The following is a 16,245-nucleotide window of genomic DNA, read 5'->3' as shown; positions in this document are numbered from 1 at the left end:
TCAGTCACAAGTTTGCCCTAGACATAAGGGCATGCAGTTCTGGAAAGCAAGACTTTGACATAGGCTGGAGGTTTGAGGTCAAGAACAAATGGGAATTGTACAACCAGAGGCTTCAATCTGACCACTGGTATCTAGCAAGACAAAGCAGCAACACATTCAAGTTTGCCTCTTTTGCAATATTCCTTAGAACTTTATCATATGACTCTGCTGCTCCAGAAGAGTTAATCGAACTTTAAAAAGTGTACTGAGGGAAGTGGAAGGACATCATCAGTAGAACAGCCAGAAGATTTTCCTGCTAGTCACAGCAAACATTCCTCATTTTCCCTGTCCCTAAAAGCATCTGCAATGATACTTATTTACTGGGATACCAGTTTCATACAAATCAGAAAAAAAAAAATCGTGCCAAGTGGCCTCCAGATATTGTAATAGGAAGGATGTTTGCAGAGAGTTTTGAAACACAGGATCTTATTTTAAAGAGAGTCTTCATGCACAAACAGATGCTACACCACTTGCATGGATGTAACCCTAGGCTATCTGGTGACTCTCTGAAGTTCTGGAGTAGCTTACCATGAAGAAATTACTGTTTCATTTACAAAGGACAGCCCAAAACATGGTGCAAAGTTTGTGTGGAGAGAGACAGAGAAAACAGATAGGAATAGGCACAGCCCAGAGAATGAAGAGATTACAGTGATACGGCAAATATGTAGAAATTGTTGGAAAAAGCAAATATGTGCACAACTAGGGATTCTGGAGGAAGCAAAGAATCCAACAGGTTAGACAACCAAAGCATAAATCGAAATAAGCAGATACTGTGGACTAAGAGTTGAAGCCAGCACAGGGATCTGAAGTGTCAACTTGCATTTATAGAACTATCATGGTTAAAATCATACAGCAAATTGCGTAATAGACAAATGAGATGAACTGAAAGATTAGTCTATGGAAATAGACTCAGACAGAGGATGGTAAGGAATATTTTTTTTTTAATCCTGCTCCTAAACTCTTCTGTACTCAAGGAAAAAATCTTAAATCCCATTTCCTGCCACTATAAGGCTAAAAAGTTAACACCATATTTCATAGCGGTTAACATGAAAGAGGATTACTGTGCTGACTTGTTCTTAAGGAGCAAATACATTCTAAAACCTAGATTGGGAAGGAGGTAGATTTCTTTCTGCTAAATCCTCTGACAAGAAGCAGGAGGGTTAAACCATATTTTTCTCTTAAGACTTCTGGGGATGAACAGAACTAAAAGCCTGTTGCCCTCAGTAGAATTGATGTACTCTTCCAGTCAGACTTTTTTTGTTCAGTCATTCACTGCAGAGACTGACTTCATATGAATAATGGTGCTTTTCTTTCCTACTCAGATGAAGTGCTTACACTCTTTTCAATGAAAGCAAAATAAATTATTTGTTTCTCTCTTAAACATTAAGTTTTTAAAATAAGCCAGAAAGGTGTTATGAAGAAGATCCAATGACCCGTCAGAAGAAATAACTTTTTAATGCCAGCCGACCAACTGCCTCTTAAGAAAAAGAAAGATTCAGCTCCCTGCCCAAGCAGGTATCCCAGCCAGAGCCTTCTCCGACACGGCAGTACTGCAGTCTGGGACTTCACTTTGGCAAAGCCTTTTACAGGGAGAGCACCTAGGCAGTGAGCGTGTGACACACATCCTGTGAGACTCGCAATGTCTTGCCTGTTTTCTCCTGAGCCTCTGAGCTGTGACCTCAAAGCGAATGAATCTGAGAAGAAAATACATTAATCAGGCATTCACTCAGGATTTTTAAACGAGGGATCTGAATCAGCTCTATTGCCTCCCACTTCTTTCCTGATACAATTAGTCAGCATCTGCCCTGGCAGCCAGCCCGCTGCCTCTCGGAGGGGGGGGACAGGCAGCTGCAACTCCCTTGCCCGCTGCCCACTTCCTGACAGGCTGCAGAAAAGTGGGGAACAGCTTACTGAAATCTGCCTGGTGAAGGTTAGCATCCCTTCCCTACGCTCAGGGGAATGAGAGCTTGGAACTGCCACCACATACAGCCGCTTTGATTCCCTGCTCCAGCCCAAGCGCAGGTTCAGACGTGTCCCAGCCACACCTCTCCCCACCTTGGGCCAAGGCCATGCCAGCTTCACACACCTGTTGGAGGCTTCCCCACATTTTAAGGGAATCCCCAGAAGGGGATGTGCAGGTGCTCCGCTGCCTTCAAAGAGTTCAGGCAACAAATCAGCCTGGGAAATTGGACCCACAGTATTCAATGTGGCCCTCTGACCTTTTCCAAAATGTTCTCAGCCCACCAGGCTGGCAGGACTGAACTTAATAGCTAAGCGTTTTGAAAGAAGCATGTACTTTTAAAATCCAGTTGAATTTTTGCTAGGGAAACTTTACAAAGACACCACTAGTGTATCCACAGGAGTTTTGCAATTCTAGGTTACAGGTGATTACAGCAAATAAACAGGCATGCAAGTCAGGGTCGGAAGTGGGCTTTTACTTAAACCCTGCCTCACCAGGCACTTGAAAAATAAATAAAACCCCCAAGCAGTTCTCTTTTACCCAACAACTATAAGACTCCAGCCCCACTCCTCAGGCCAGATTGTGCAAGCTCTTGCTCCAGCAGTCACACCGAGTTCAAGCAAAATGCCTGAGTAAGCATTTGCAGAATCTGACCCCCCCCCCAGTCAGTTATCTGTACTGCACCTATTTGTGCCTTGCATTGCAAGCTCCTTAGCCAGGGACATGGTCTGGAAGTATATTGTCAGCTGCAATGTGCTTTATCTCCATTTATGGCATTAAATCTAATTTTTGGTGCCAAGTGCAGCATTACCCTTACAATGACATCTATTAGAGACAGTTTCCCCTGAAGACTGTGATCTGACCAACAGCCAGTTTGCGCTGTTCGTTTTTTTATTTTATTGCAAAACCACCATGTTCATACTACCTCTCCGCTTCTTTAATTTCAAGCATTTTGTTAAAAAATAGTAAGACAGTCACTGAATTATGGAAATACCACACCCTGGCATTACACTGACTTCACTCAAGATGTGCCATCCTTTCTTCCTTGAAGATTTAAAAAACTGGGAACTCAAAACAAAATTAAAGCAATAAGCGTGACTAATTAGTCTCCAGTAATGTGTAAGTTTAGCAGAGGCAGCCTTGCTTTCCCCATGCCAGTGCAAGCATTCCTGATGGGCACCCGGCCCCTTCCCCCTCCCAAGGCACAGGAGAGGGAGGGGTGGGACAGCAGCATGGCACAGCATGGAGCAGTTCTTATGGAAAAAAAATCTGCAAGTTCCCCTGAAACGCTGCATCCTGCATGCCATAAAGGACAGCTGCTACCTTCTCACTTACAAAAACGTGACCCCAGCCAGTCAATCTACAGAGCTAACGCTGTCAGATACCCTCCCACTCACCACTTCTGATGGTCAGAGCCATTGTAATGAAGCAGCTTCCCCTCCACCTCCAAAGGGGATGAGCTTTGCTTTTGCTCCAGGCAGGTTTAGAGGGGGTGCTTTGGGGTGGTTTGGGGTTGATTTTTTTGCTTTCCAGTGAGGGTACAACCCAAGCTGTTTTACACAAACACAGAGGTAGCATGGGTTCATGTGTAACCACGGAGGAAGCAAGCACAAATAGGCAAATATTCTGAATAATGTCAGAGTAAATGCACATGGAAACTTGCTTGGACTCACCTGGACTCCTTTCCCCCTTTCTTGTCCAACCAGTTCATGGATGAGGAACATCCCAAGCCTCTGGCATGTGGTATTAGATGCTCTGGGTATTAAGTAGAAAACTACTGATAAGTCTTTTGAAATGGTACAGCTGGCATCGTGTAGCCCACGTCCCACTTCATATGAACTCTCAAAATTTGGAAGGGAGAGGGAGATTTTGTTTATTTATTACAAGTGAAGGAGAGAAACTGGGGTGCTTAATCAGTCATTTGCGTCTACTGGGAGTGGAAGCTGGTTTGTCTGGCTATGACCATGGCTTCTGTTCTGTTAGGGAAGAACCCTTGTGCAGCTTTCGGAAAGTCATATAAACATCTCAACAAAGGTTACATGCAGATGCCAGAGACAGCTATAAATCACAGATTACTAATAATGAAAGCATTTTGAGATCCCTGGGTGGAAAAGATCTCTTTGCTGGATAGGCAAATATTTTAATTCCATACTCCAGTGATCACTGTCCCAGCAGAACCCTTAAAATGTTTTTTCCTTCCATGACTGTCCCCTGTTGTTAGTTACATCTCCATGCAGCTTTTAAATAACAGCACGATTTCCAATACTGCAGCACTATCAAATGTACTAGTTTTCTCAGCATTTGGTTCCACGTACAAAATACTGAATTATTAGTACAGCATTCCACTTAAAATCCTCTAGCACAATTAACAGGGTGAAATATTAGATAATAGTGGCTACTGCTGCTGTTTACTGTTCATTAAATGCTAATGGGAATTCAGCTCATCTTCAAAATATCATGCCCTCACACAGGTAGAGATAGAAGGGTACAGACAGATTAAACTATTTTTCCAGAATCAAACAACAAATCAGCGGCAAACAAATTCTTATACTCAACTTCTTGTTTTACCACCGAAACGGAGATTGCCAGAATGAAGATAATGGCTTATAGTCCTCTCTCCTCACTCAGATCCCTTTTTCCCTCATTCAGGAGCTAAGAAGTAGCACTACAGCAATTAAACCCACCGCTTACAGGTAGCAGCCAGGAACTGGGAGACCCAGTGCAACTGGGATAAACCAGCTGACCGTAACTACTAAAAAGAGGTCCACACTTGGGGAAATACTCAAGGCATTCCTTCTCCAGGGGCACCACCCATAATAACAGGCCAGCAGTCTCAAACACCTCTGCATCTTGGATGGATATGCAGAACCGCATACATTAAACTACTTTTCTTGGAGTTCACTTAAGAATGCTGCCAGCTTGTAAACAGCAGAGTCGGTTTTGCTGCCAACACAATTTTTTACCTAGAGCAAACGGAAGTGCTTTTCCAAGAATTTCCAAGACTGTTGCGTCATGCGGTACGCTGGCACTGTACCATGCAGCCCAGGGAGGAAAGACAAAAAAATACAAGCTGCTGCTCTGCACATCCTGAAAGGGATTATTTAGAGGAATTTATTTATTCCCAGGAAGAGCCTAGCAGTCCAAAACAGACCTTCAAAAAAACCCCAGTGTTCACTGCAGGGGAATATAGTCTCATTAATATTTTCAATTAATATTTTCAATGCTGTAGCAAAAAGTGAGTAATTTTTATACCGTGCATATTTCAATTTGCATTACAATTTCGAGAGCCTTGTTTGATAAAGTACAGTGGAGACTAAGAAATGTAACATTTCTGAAGGACTGGAAGGCAATCTTCTCTATTCTTCCTCCCCCCCCCCCGTGGGTTTTGCATAATACTAAAGTGTTAGTCCTTTGGTGACTTTACCATTTCGAAGCTTTATTAGAAGTATGTGTATGATGACAGCATTTACAGTCCCTTGGTAAGGTCAGGGTCCCATTGTGCAAACTTTTAAACATGATGAGCATTTATAAGATAAATATACAAGGCAAACCAAGGACATTGTCTTCTCCATACTTTAAAGATGAAGAAAACTTAAGTTGCTTAACTTCCTTCATGAGCATAGCATGGAAAATTTAAATCAGTGATAGAAACTGAACGCAGAGTTCCCTAGACCACAAGCTCACCCAGAAGAATTAAATGTGTGTATATATCCAAACATTGCACCAATTCCTAACAGTAAGTGTTTATAACCAAATTTTCTGGGTAAAACTTTTCAAGTTGTAAGTTACATTACTTTTAAAACATGCTCAGCCAAATGTCAGTCTGCTGACATCTGAGGAATTACGAGACAACTCTCACTCTCATGCCAAAATTCCTTTTATTCAGCATTTTGGTACTACAGTTCTGGCTATGTACACTTCACAGATGTGCACGCACATTTTATTTTTCAGTGGATCCCCTGCCATTTACAACTTTGGTAAATATTCTTTCTGCCTAGAAGGACATCCACATTTTTCTTTGAAGACTGGTCATAATCATGTCACTAATATCACATTATCAAAGAGCATTTGAACTGACTAGAAAATGAACAAAGAGCCTTTTTCAAGGACTCAAGAAGTTTGATATAAAAAGTTCCACATGAGGATCATTCTGAATACTTTATAAGGGTAAACAGAAACTAGGAATAACAAAGCACCTTACCCTTCCAGGGGTAGGGGAAACAACATTAAATAAAAACAGCACAAATTCAAGTCTTACTGCACACTGGCATAATTTCAAACCTTCTTTTAAATAGGTCTTGTTTAAAAAAGGTCGGTCTTCGATTGTGTGTGTTTCTAGTGAAGTTTTGAGGAAAGTCAATCCCTGAACAGAGAAAGCCACTTCTTTATTGTTTCATCCAATCCTGGGCAGTTAACTAACCTTTCGCATCAGTAGCCTCTTGCAAAGGGACAGAGAGGATAGGTTTTTTCCATTTTAGTTCAAAAACTAGTTCTTTCAGACTGCAGAAAGCAACTGAGATTTGAGGAGGGGCAGAAGGGCAGGAAAGCTTACTTCCCTCCAAATTAACACTAGGTGTTAGAGACTAATATCTGCTAGTTCTGAACTCATAAGAGCAGCATAATTAGAGAATAATTAATTCCCTTTTGATCAAAGAACACTTCCTTTGCTTTGCATTTAAAATGGAGCTGAATAAGAATCACAAAATAAGTCACATAGGAAGGGACCTCAGGAGGTCATCAGAAAGTATTTTGATAAGAAAATGTTTTCCAAATATTTTTATTTAGCACTTCAAAATACTTGGGTTTAGCATTTCATTGAATTTAATGCTATGTAAGAAGTTGCTTGATACATTTATCAGAAACAATAACATAGTAAATTAATTTTGTTTCTGAATGGCATGTTAAATCATAGCTTGAATGTGTTAAACTCTGTCCTCCTGCTTAACAGAAAATAATACCCAATCTACTTCAATGTAATTTTTGGTTGCACGTCAACATGTTTTAATAGGTATAAACCAGTGAGATCCAGTCTTTCCACTGGAGACTAACTACCACACAGACAAACAAGCAAGCTTTAAAACAAGGTTTCTTGTCGGCTGATTTAAATTCTCAGCTAAAATTGGCAATGCAAATTACTCTATTCTGTTCTTTATCGAACAAGAGAAAAGATTTCCAAACTGTCAAACTGGCTGGTGGCATCTTGACAGCAGATGGAAATGCAGTAAGCGGAGTCCTACATGGCAGTGTCTTTATGTGGCTCCTGGAAAACTGAATCCACGCACTGAATGGTTCTTTATACAACGGGAAATGAGCACACATTTAGGGGAAGGAATCTGCTGTACACCCCTGTCATCTTAAACCAGTCCAGGAATGAATGGGACTAGCCCAGCATGAAGAGCAGAGTAAGGTTGTTTACCATATGAGGCCTCTTCCCCAGTCAATCTGTCATGTATCTCTTTTTAAAAAGTCATAGCAAAAGACTGATTTGAAGACAATTTTATCTTGCATAGTGTTTGGTTTAGTGGGGGAAGGGAGCAGATAGGGCAAACGGATATATTCTTGAAAGCTACCCCCTCTTCCTTCACCCAAGAGCCTGAAGGACAGCAAATGCCTCAGGCCAGTGTACTGACACGAAATGCTTTCTACCTCCCATCCAGAACCTGGGCAAGGACAATGTTGGCAAGTTTTTCCATCCAGTATCTAAAGCTGGAAGAACAAGAGGGAGTTGTTCCTAGTTCCTACATAGATCTCTCAGAACATTTAGCAACAGAAGCAAGAAGTACACCCTGTTTTCAGGGCCATTTTTACTGGGGGAGCAGCCCCTGGTGAAAGTTGTGAACAGAAAACTCCCTGCATTTCTCTAAACTGTTCTTATTGCCAGCTGTATACTAGGACCCTTCCTCTTGAACTTAGCTGGCAGTGCACACATCTTCCACACTTTCTGCAGGAGACCTCAGCAGTTTGTCTCTTCTACATTAGCAAGAGGTCCAATGCTGAAGGAAGTTTCCCACAGTAGGTCTATTCCCAAACGCCTGCTTGAGGTTTTCAGTTTAAAAGATCGCTCTTTAGCCCCTTCAAATCCACAGTATGCACATCAGAAAATGTGATTACATATGTAATCCTGGATAAACTAGATTCCCCACCCCTTTCCATCAAGTAAAATCAGTAACTAGAATCCCTGTTTAGGATTTGTGATTACTAGGATCATCCTCCACCCTGCCCTGGTCAAACAATACGGGCTCTAGGAAAGCATGAGAGCCATCATTTCAATAATGCAAAACCCTGTTGCTTCCACTCCAGAACAGCTGACTTGAAGTGCATGCTAGACTGTGCTTATTAACAAAATGAGAAATCTGATATATAGAAAGAAAACACTATGCGAGGATTAATCCTGGATTGCAGTTTGTGGCCAGCACTGGGCCATCATCCAAACACATATGAAAAAGAACAAAATTTCTCCCACCTGTCACTTACAGCAGGTACAGCTATTGCACTGTTGTAGTCTCCTCCTTACAGCTATTGTTACAACCCATTTTATATCAGCTTAAAATTCAGGACTGACCTCACTGTTTCATTTCTTCCTTGTTTGTGGGAGCCAGCACTGCAGGGTGAATTTTCTTTCCAGGAATTACAAACAAGAAGCGTGAGTAACTTACAAGTTTGGACAGCTAGCTTGTAATACGCGTACGCTTCAAGGAAAGAAACCCAGCTCAAACTGGCATCCTGTTAGAACCTGGAGATGCTAACTGAACGAGAAAATACAATTCTCAGGAATGGTGGGGGTTTTTTACATTGTTTCTGCTGCTTTTGAGAGAAGTAAGCACACTGTCACCGCTGATTAAAAAAGACCTAAACAAACTGATGCAGTTGCTTTGCCAATGAGCTACTGCACAGCAGAGTGAAACCTCTATCGCAATGCATTGTCCTTGCTCCCAATAGTACAGCGAGATAAAAACCAATTTAAGCAGCCCTAGTGGTTTAATCACTGGTGTTCAATCCACACCAAACCAAAGGAGAAGTCATCTTTATTTTTTAAAAGATATTCTCCTGCTTATGGTTGGGTCAACGCTCTGTTGTTGCAGCCCCACAGCTGAGCTCTGTTAATTTTTCTCCAAGCCCAGCAGGGTAGGCATGTCTGCTGATGCTGAAATGGTCCCCTTTCCCATTGAGCTTTGCCTGTCACAATACAGCCAATATAATGGCTATGTCACAAATGTGATTCTGCTTTCTCCCACTCCAAGACCACATTTGCTGCTGCACTGAAATGATGCTTTGTGGCAATGTTCTTCCCCGGATGTTGTCAGAAACTGCAGTTTCATCCGTACACTTTTTCAGTCAGATTTGGTTAGGGCATGGGAAGTGTGGTTCTCTGTAGAGAAAACATGACAACCTCATCATACCAATACCTCTGCCTATCCAGCTATGGTGTGTTCATCAGACTGGATGAGAAGGTTAAATGCTGCCATCAGCACAAAGTTCTAATATGAAGGCAAATGCACCTCGGTTTTCAAACATCATCCAGTTTCCCTACATCTATCAGCAAAGAAGGTAGCGAGAGCTCAGAGAATAGCCATGTACTGTTTTCTACACAAGGTCAAAGGAATGCAAACATACAGTTTACGCTTGACAGTTCTTAATTACTGTGGACTGTAAAGATGCTAGAAAACGAGAACTCTCATTGCAAGATCTGCTGTTCACAACTTCAAATTTCATGTTGTGCCACCAATTTTGAGCTGTGGTGGCTGTTTTAGGGAGTTTCAATCCATTACACAGCCAAACTGATTAGCATTAGATTGTGTTCTAGCTGTTTTAAATGATTAATCAAAATAAATTGAACATGTACCCTCCTGGAATAAGGCCTCTCACCTTCTCTTTCTCTCCTTTCTCCCCCCTCCCTTGTCACACATTGGCTTCTGCCAAACAATTCAGCACTGACACTACCATGTATCACGTGATACCAAGTGCTTCAAGCATCTTGTGATACTTATTACTATCTACACATCCATAAGTCATTCCGCCCAGCAACGTATGTGAATACTAACATGAGCTATTTCTTTATGCATTAAAGATTTAGAGCTCTCCCAGATTCTTGGAAGAAGCTTCTCCTCCAAACACTGAAAAACCATCCCTTTTATGTATGTGCATCTCGTCTGCATTTCACATAGATTAGGAAGCATGACATAAGAAAAATCTGCTGTACCTTCGGATTCTCCCATTCCTCCTGCTCACACCCTCACAGCCACGCAAGTCTGCAGCGATTAAGCAATGGATTTTAGACGCAAAAAAGCAAGGCAAGTGTCTTGCACGGGGTTTCCTTACCCATGTTTGAATGGAAAGTAACAAATGTAAGAGGTTGCTTATTCTTAATGCTGATCTCCTCCAGAGCTAAAATGATATGTCAGTAGCAGGTGGCAAGTTTGAAGACCCCCTCTCCCCTCTTTTTTTTTTTTTTTTTTTTAAATAAATATAACAAAAGGCACACGGATCTGACCTAATGGGTCAACCATCAAAAGTTAAACTGATTTAAATAATTAGACCTAGAATGTCAGGCACCACTGCAAATAATTGCTCCTAATGCTTTTAGGATTAGATTGCTAATGAAAAGGCGCAAAAAGGAGGCCACTTGCAGTTGTGGAAATAAGTCAATTTTCTTTCCATATGTCATTTTGCCCATGTAGATTTGCTGTGAAATCCTAAGGAGTCATTTACAGCTTTCTCTCCAGAGCTGCTGTAGTATATACATACAATAGTTCTAAGTCATAAAAAAATAGTAATAAGTCATCTTGAAATACTAGTTGTTTATGCGCTGTATTTATCAAGCACAGCAAACATCTGCTCATAGTTCTGACATTTTCCAATGAAAGTGACTATTGCATATTGTTTTCCCCTTTAATTTGTGGAAAAACATGGGAGCCATTCAAATATAAACAGCATTCCGCAATAAATTTAAACCAGTTTTGGTCAAAGGACAGTTTATTAGCAGAATGTAATTTTGATGCTGCTCTTAACTGGTTTCTGGCTGCTCTCTCAGATTTATTCTAACAGCTAAGTAACATCCGGGGCGATTTCGGTAACCGTCTGCTGAAACACTCGGTTGCATATATAATTCATTAATTCGATGTAAAGGCACACATCCGCCCCGCTCGCAGATGCTGAACGCCCAGTTACCCGCCTCCCGAAGCGTCGAGGCAGCCCGAGTTTCCAAAGGCTGCGGATTTCACCGCAGAAAGTTTCGAGCCCCCAAATCCCCGTGTGTAAATAGCGCCGGCCCGAGCGGGGGGAGCAGCGGCGGGCGGCGGCGGGGCCGGGCGCGGTGGCCGGCGGCCGCCCGGGAGGAGCGCGGCTGGCGGCCGCGATAACGGGGGGCGCGGGGGGCGCGCCGGGGGCTGCCGTGCCCGCTTCCACCTGGGACCGCTGCGAGCACAAGTCAATAATTGACTTCTCCCGCCGGCCCTCGCCCCATACAAAAGGGGCCGGGAGCGGGCGGGGAGCGGGCAGGGCGCTGCGGGCACCGCAGGGGCTCCGCGGGTCGCGCTCGCCGCAGGGGGCCGCGCACGGCGCAGGGGGCCGCGCACACAGCCTCCCCCCGCCCCCACCCCCCCGCCGGCTCGGCTTGGCTTTTAAATGCAAGCAGAAAAACAAAAAAGCCCGGCTGCCCGCGCCGCCGAGCTGGCACCGGCACCCGCGCGCCTGGCGATGGGAGCCCGGCCCGGCCCCGCGGCGCCGTTCGCCCGGGACCGGGCAGCCGCGGGCAGCGACCGGCCCTCCAGCCTCCCTGAATTACAATGTTACGAGCCTCGGCAACAATATTGCCAGCCTGGACTTACAATAATTTTTTTTTAAAACCGGGTGGACAGCTCTGCGCCTGGCCGGCGGGGCCGGGGAACCGCGCGTTTCCTCCGGGGGCACAAAGCCGGGCGGGCAGGGTCCTGGAGCCCCCGGCCGCGGGAGGGTGCGCGATCTGCGCTCCGTCCGTGGCGTCCGAGACGGAGCCGTAACAAAAGCCAGAGACCCGCAGGGACGAGCAGAGCGAGCGGAGCCGGCGGGTCTTTCCCTCCGCGATCCCGAACGGCCGAGGGGGGCGGCGGGGAAGGGGGGAGCCGGGGCAAAAGTTCACCGCGGTCCCGGTAGGGCAGGGGATGCTCGTTGGGGCAGGGGCCGGCGCTGGGGTTTGGGGGATGCCGGCCTGGCTCGTCGCCTTGCAGCCCCGCGGATGGACTGCGGGGGGGAAGGAGGCGATGCGAGTCCCGGGAGCCCCTTCCCTGCCCTCTCCTCCACAATGCGGCCGGATCCCCAGCACAAACACGCCCCCGGCACCCCGAGGCTCCGCTCCCTCCTTTGGAGAGAATTAAATAAAAACCACAAAAAAAAACCCAAAATAAAATACAGCTCACTTGCAGGGGGCGAGCGGGGATGGGGAGAAGGCTCCTGCTCCAGGGCTGTCCACCCGCCCCGCCGGTCACCCCCACGCCGGCCGGCCCCGGCGGGCAGCAGCTGCGGCCCCCCGCCCCGATCCCCCCGCCGCCGGGGAAGGGGCAGCGCACACCCGTGCGCGCACACACACACACGCACACATGCACACACAAATGGCACGGGAGGAGGGGGAAAGTTTCCAGCCGCTTCACCCAAATAACCGACGTTTGCAATCACCAGACAGGCACGGTAGCGAATACACCGTACGCACGCCCCGGCCCCGAAAGCAACGGGGCAGCGCGCCGGGAGAGCGAGGGGAGGGGGCCCGGGGCACGCAGAGAGGGGGGCAAGAGGGAAAAGCAAATGATCTCTATTTTTTCCAATGGAACTACCGCCGGTGCCGGGCACGGCTGCTGCAGGGCAGGAAACAAGGGGACACCCCCGCCACCCCGGCGACTCTCCCGAGTGGACCCTTGCAGATGGGCAAATAACCGGGGCTGCAAATAAAGAGCGGGGGAGTGGGGCTGGGCTGCACCGCGGAGCCCGGCAGCGCCCGGCCGCCCGAGCGGGACGCGCGGCCCCGCGCCCCCACCCGCGCCCCGCTCCGCGTTACCTTCTTATTGCATCTGGAGCAGCAGCTTTTCTTCCCCTTCCCCTCTCCTCCTCCTCCTCCTCTCCCTCTCCTGTCCTCTCGGTTTATACCAGCCTGTTCCTCATCTCACAGCCTTCCTCCCAGCGCCATCTTGCAAGCTTGTGACGTTGGGAGCCGCTCACCCCTGACCCACATTTGAATAGAAGCCAAAATGAAAAAAAGGAGAGGAGAGAGCGAGGGAGAGAGGAGAGAAAGAGGGGGAAGAAGAAGAAGAAAGAGCGGAACAAGGAGAGGCAGGGAAAGCAGCAGCAAAGCAAGTGCTGTGCCAGTGTGGAACAGCATCGGCTCCCGCTCCCTTGCCAGCTAGTTAGTAATAAGCAATTTCCTGCTTTTGCAATAAATGTTGCCGCGGCGGGGCTGGGAGAGGGACGGGGAGCCGGGTCATTCCCACCGAGGGACCAGGGCTTCCCCCACCCCAGCCCGCCCCCCCTTCCCTGCCACTCACACCCCGAAAGCCAGCCCGGAGCCCGACCACTACCTCCCGGCGACCCAAATACTGCTGCTCCCTCTCAGGTTGCGAGCAATGAAAAAGGCATTTGTTAAGATTATTTCTCCCATCCCTGATGAGGTCTCAAGTGTGTTAAGAGAAATTATATGGATTATAGCTTGTACATGTATTAGAGTCTGAAATGAGCTTTATACAGAAGTCAAGGAAACATCCTCACATGTAATGCAATTTGCATATTAGCTTTTTATCACTCGTGTCCATTTGTTAAGGACTGACAGTGCGTTTTGCACCATCCAAGGCACAGATGAAGACATGGCCTTTGCGCCCACAGAACCTGTAGAAATCTGAACTTTTGTTTTGTGCTCTTTTTTTTAGTTGTTTACCTATTGGAGGTATATTGAAGGGAAAAGTTACTTGTGTTTTGCATCCCTGGTTCTGCAAAGACTTTCATGCCTGCTTGACTTTAAGCACATCAGTAATCACACTGAGCAAGCAAGGACTATCCAGATGCTTATACTAAGCATGTGCACAGCCTGCAAGCTCAAGCTATTATTTTGTACAATGTTAAGTGAATTGATATCATCTTAATTTTACTGACCATTGTCGCAAAGTACAGCTGTGCAGAAATCTGAATTATACCTTTGTAGTACTTTCTCCCTTCAGTAGCTAATTAATCTGTAATAACAGGAGCAATGCATATAGAACATTTTTATTGTGACTGGGCACAGGAGTTCTTCCACTATCCCATGTAGGAATCACTGGATTAGCTGCAAGTGTGTGCGATGACATTTTCTTTTCTTCCATGCCCTCACAGCCACCTCTAAGCAAAACTCTCTGTAGCCTGAGCAAGGTGATTCATTAGTGCAGCCGAGCCTACCATTTAACACATCTCTAAGAATTCCCTAATAGCCTCAACACCAGCGACTCTCTCAGCCACTTCCTGTGCAGATCCCCCCAGTTTGCATGTGCTTCAGCTGGGTCCCAGCTGCAGCCTAAGCTCTCCTTCCCTGATGATACAGATATTTTCTAGTTGCTCATCCAGAGTTCAAAGTTTTTGCAGGAGACGGTTTCTTCAGCCCTACCAAAGTGGCTTGAGAAGCAAATAAAGATAAGGCAAATCACAACAGCCATATCAGAAAGGTCTGGACTGGTGGTTTGTTCACAGTACACCCAATAAAGAGCAGAACACTTTAACAGTGGTGAGAACAGCAAACCTGACTGTCAGCACAAGACCCAGTGAAGTAGATAAGGATCAATTCAAGACTCTTCCCCCACAGGGAAAGTTAATTTAAGATTGGTGGTGCTGCTCTTAGCAGTATTTTAAAGCTAAGTGGCCTTGCAAAGAGCCAGGGAGGTGCGGGTAGCCATTTGCTTCATGCTGTGCCAGAGGAATTGGTAGGCAAATATGCAGAAGTTCTTGTGCTATGTTATCTAAACAAGGGGGAAATGCATCACAGTTATTTCAGGCAAGTTTAGACATTTGGGTTTGGTAAGACCCACTTTTGTGAGTCTCTGTGTGGCATCTCAAGACCTCAACAATGCCACCGTCTGCCCTCAATCTTCCTTCCTTCCGCTGAAGCTTACCACCCAGGAACAGCCAGCAGCACGGTCTGTGTGCCCCTGCCAGTTCACAGACCAACATCTTAGTTCAAACCCACTTTCGTCAGACATTCAAATAAAGGCGCCAGGCTTTGCGCAGGAACGGCTTGAGGCACAAGCATTTCAGCCTGTCTGCCAACTTCGCTAGGCAGGGGATAACTTTTGAGAATGAAGGGAGTGAAGAAGGCGGGGAGAAGGGGAGAAACATCCTAAAATACCACCACAAGATTTAGTCTGCAAAAACTTTACTTGCTTTTGAGTCTTCTCTGGGTTTGGCGATGATCAGTTCCAAGCGTTCCTGAGGAAATGGAGAGAGAGACTTGTTTTCAGTGCAGGGGAGACAAAAAAAGATAGAAATTAGGTGTCTGGCACCTAGAAATGATATGGTAGGATGCAGCACTGCATTCAGCTTCATGTATACGTGATAATTATAAGGTTGAAAAAGAATTAATGAGAAAGCTAGACCTGGTGCTGTCACTAGAACCATGGACATCTGTGGAGAATCTGATGAGCCAAGTAGAAGTATGACCACACCTACCTGGAAAACATCTACAGGCATGCAAGGCAGATACCACGATACCTATAATGTCTCCAAGCAACCACAGCCAGGGAACTTGCCATCCAAACAGAGGGTACACCCTCAAGTTCCAAGAAATCACACCCACTGTGGGCACATTTGGCGCTGGGTGAAACGTGCCTGTGTACGTGAAAAGCAAATGCATTACTCAGGTGCAGGGAACAGCATTCTTAGGTGAAAGACTGGGCTAGAAGGGCACTCTGGTTACAGACGCAGTGGTGTGATGAGCATGCTCTGAAGGACAGTTTGGGCTAGTGGATGCTTCGAAGAATGAGCCTGTCCTATTTCCAGCCAGATACTTGTGATTAACTTTGTTTTCTAATTTTGTTTGGCTTTGGGGTTCTTAACATTTATTTTGAAAAGAACACAGCCGGGATGACAAGATGGCAACAGTGGATTATGCTGGGTGCTCTGCAGACAGAAATGAAAGCTTCAGCTTCCTCCTCACTGTCTTGATGAATATGTTGAATACAACGCCTGCAAGGTATCTATGATGAACAGATTTTTGTCCTAACAGTATACAAAGAATTCAGAACAGAATCCAAAGAACAAGCAAA

The 16,245-nt window shown here is 45.7% G+C and overlaps 1 protein-coding gene across 4 annotated transcripts in view; it reads right to left on the bottom strand.

Moving 5' to 3' along the window:
* The window catches only part of HIC2 (HIC ZBTB transcriptional repressor 2), a 75,779-nt gene extending 62,345 nt beyond the window's left edge, over window positions 1-13,434 (bottom strand). For 3 of the 4 annotated variants that reach the window (XM_055706219.1, XM_055706224.1, XM_055706234.1), the window contains exon 1: window positions 13,026-13,434. The gene's annotated coding sequence lies outside the window, so the exon portion shown is untranslated. The remainder of the gene's footprint in view (window positions 1-13,025) is intronic. The other variant, XM_055706212.1, reaches the window with a different exon arrangement.
* Between the last annotated feature and the right edge of the window lie 2,811 nt (window positions 13,435-16,245).

Source organism: Falco cherrug, chromosome 1, assembly GCF_023634085.1.
Source record: "Falco cherrug isolate bFalChe1 chromosome 1, bFalChe1.pri, whole genome shotgun sequence".
In the NCBI taxonomy this organism is placed as follows: Eukaryota; Metazoa; Chordata; class Aves; order Falconiformes; family Falconidae; genus Falco; species Falco cherrug.
This window is presented reverse-complemented; position numbering and strand designations above follow the sequence as displayed.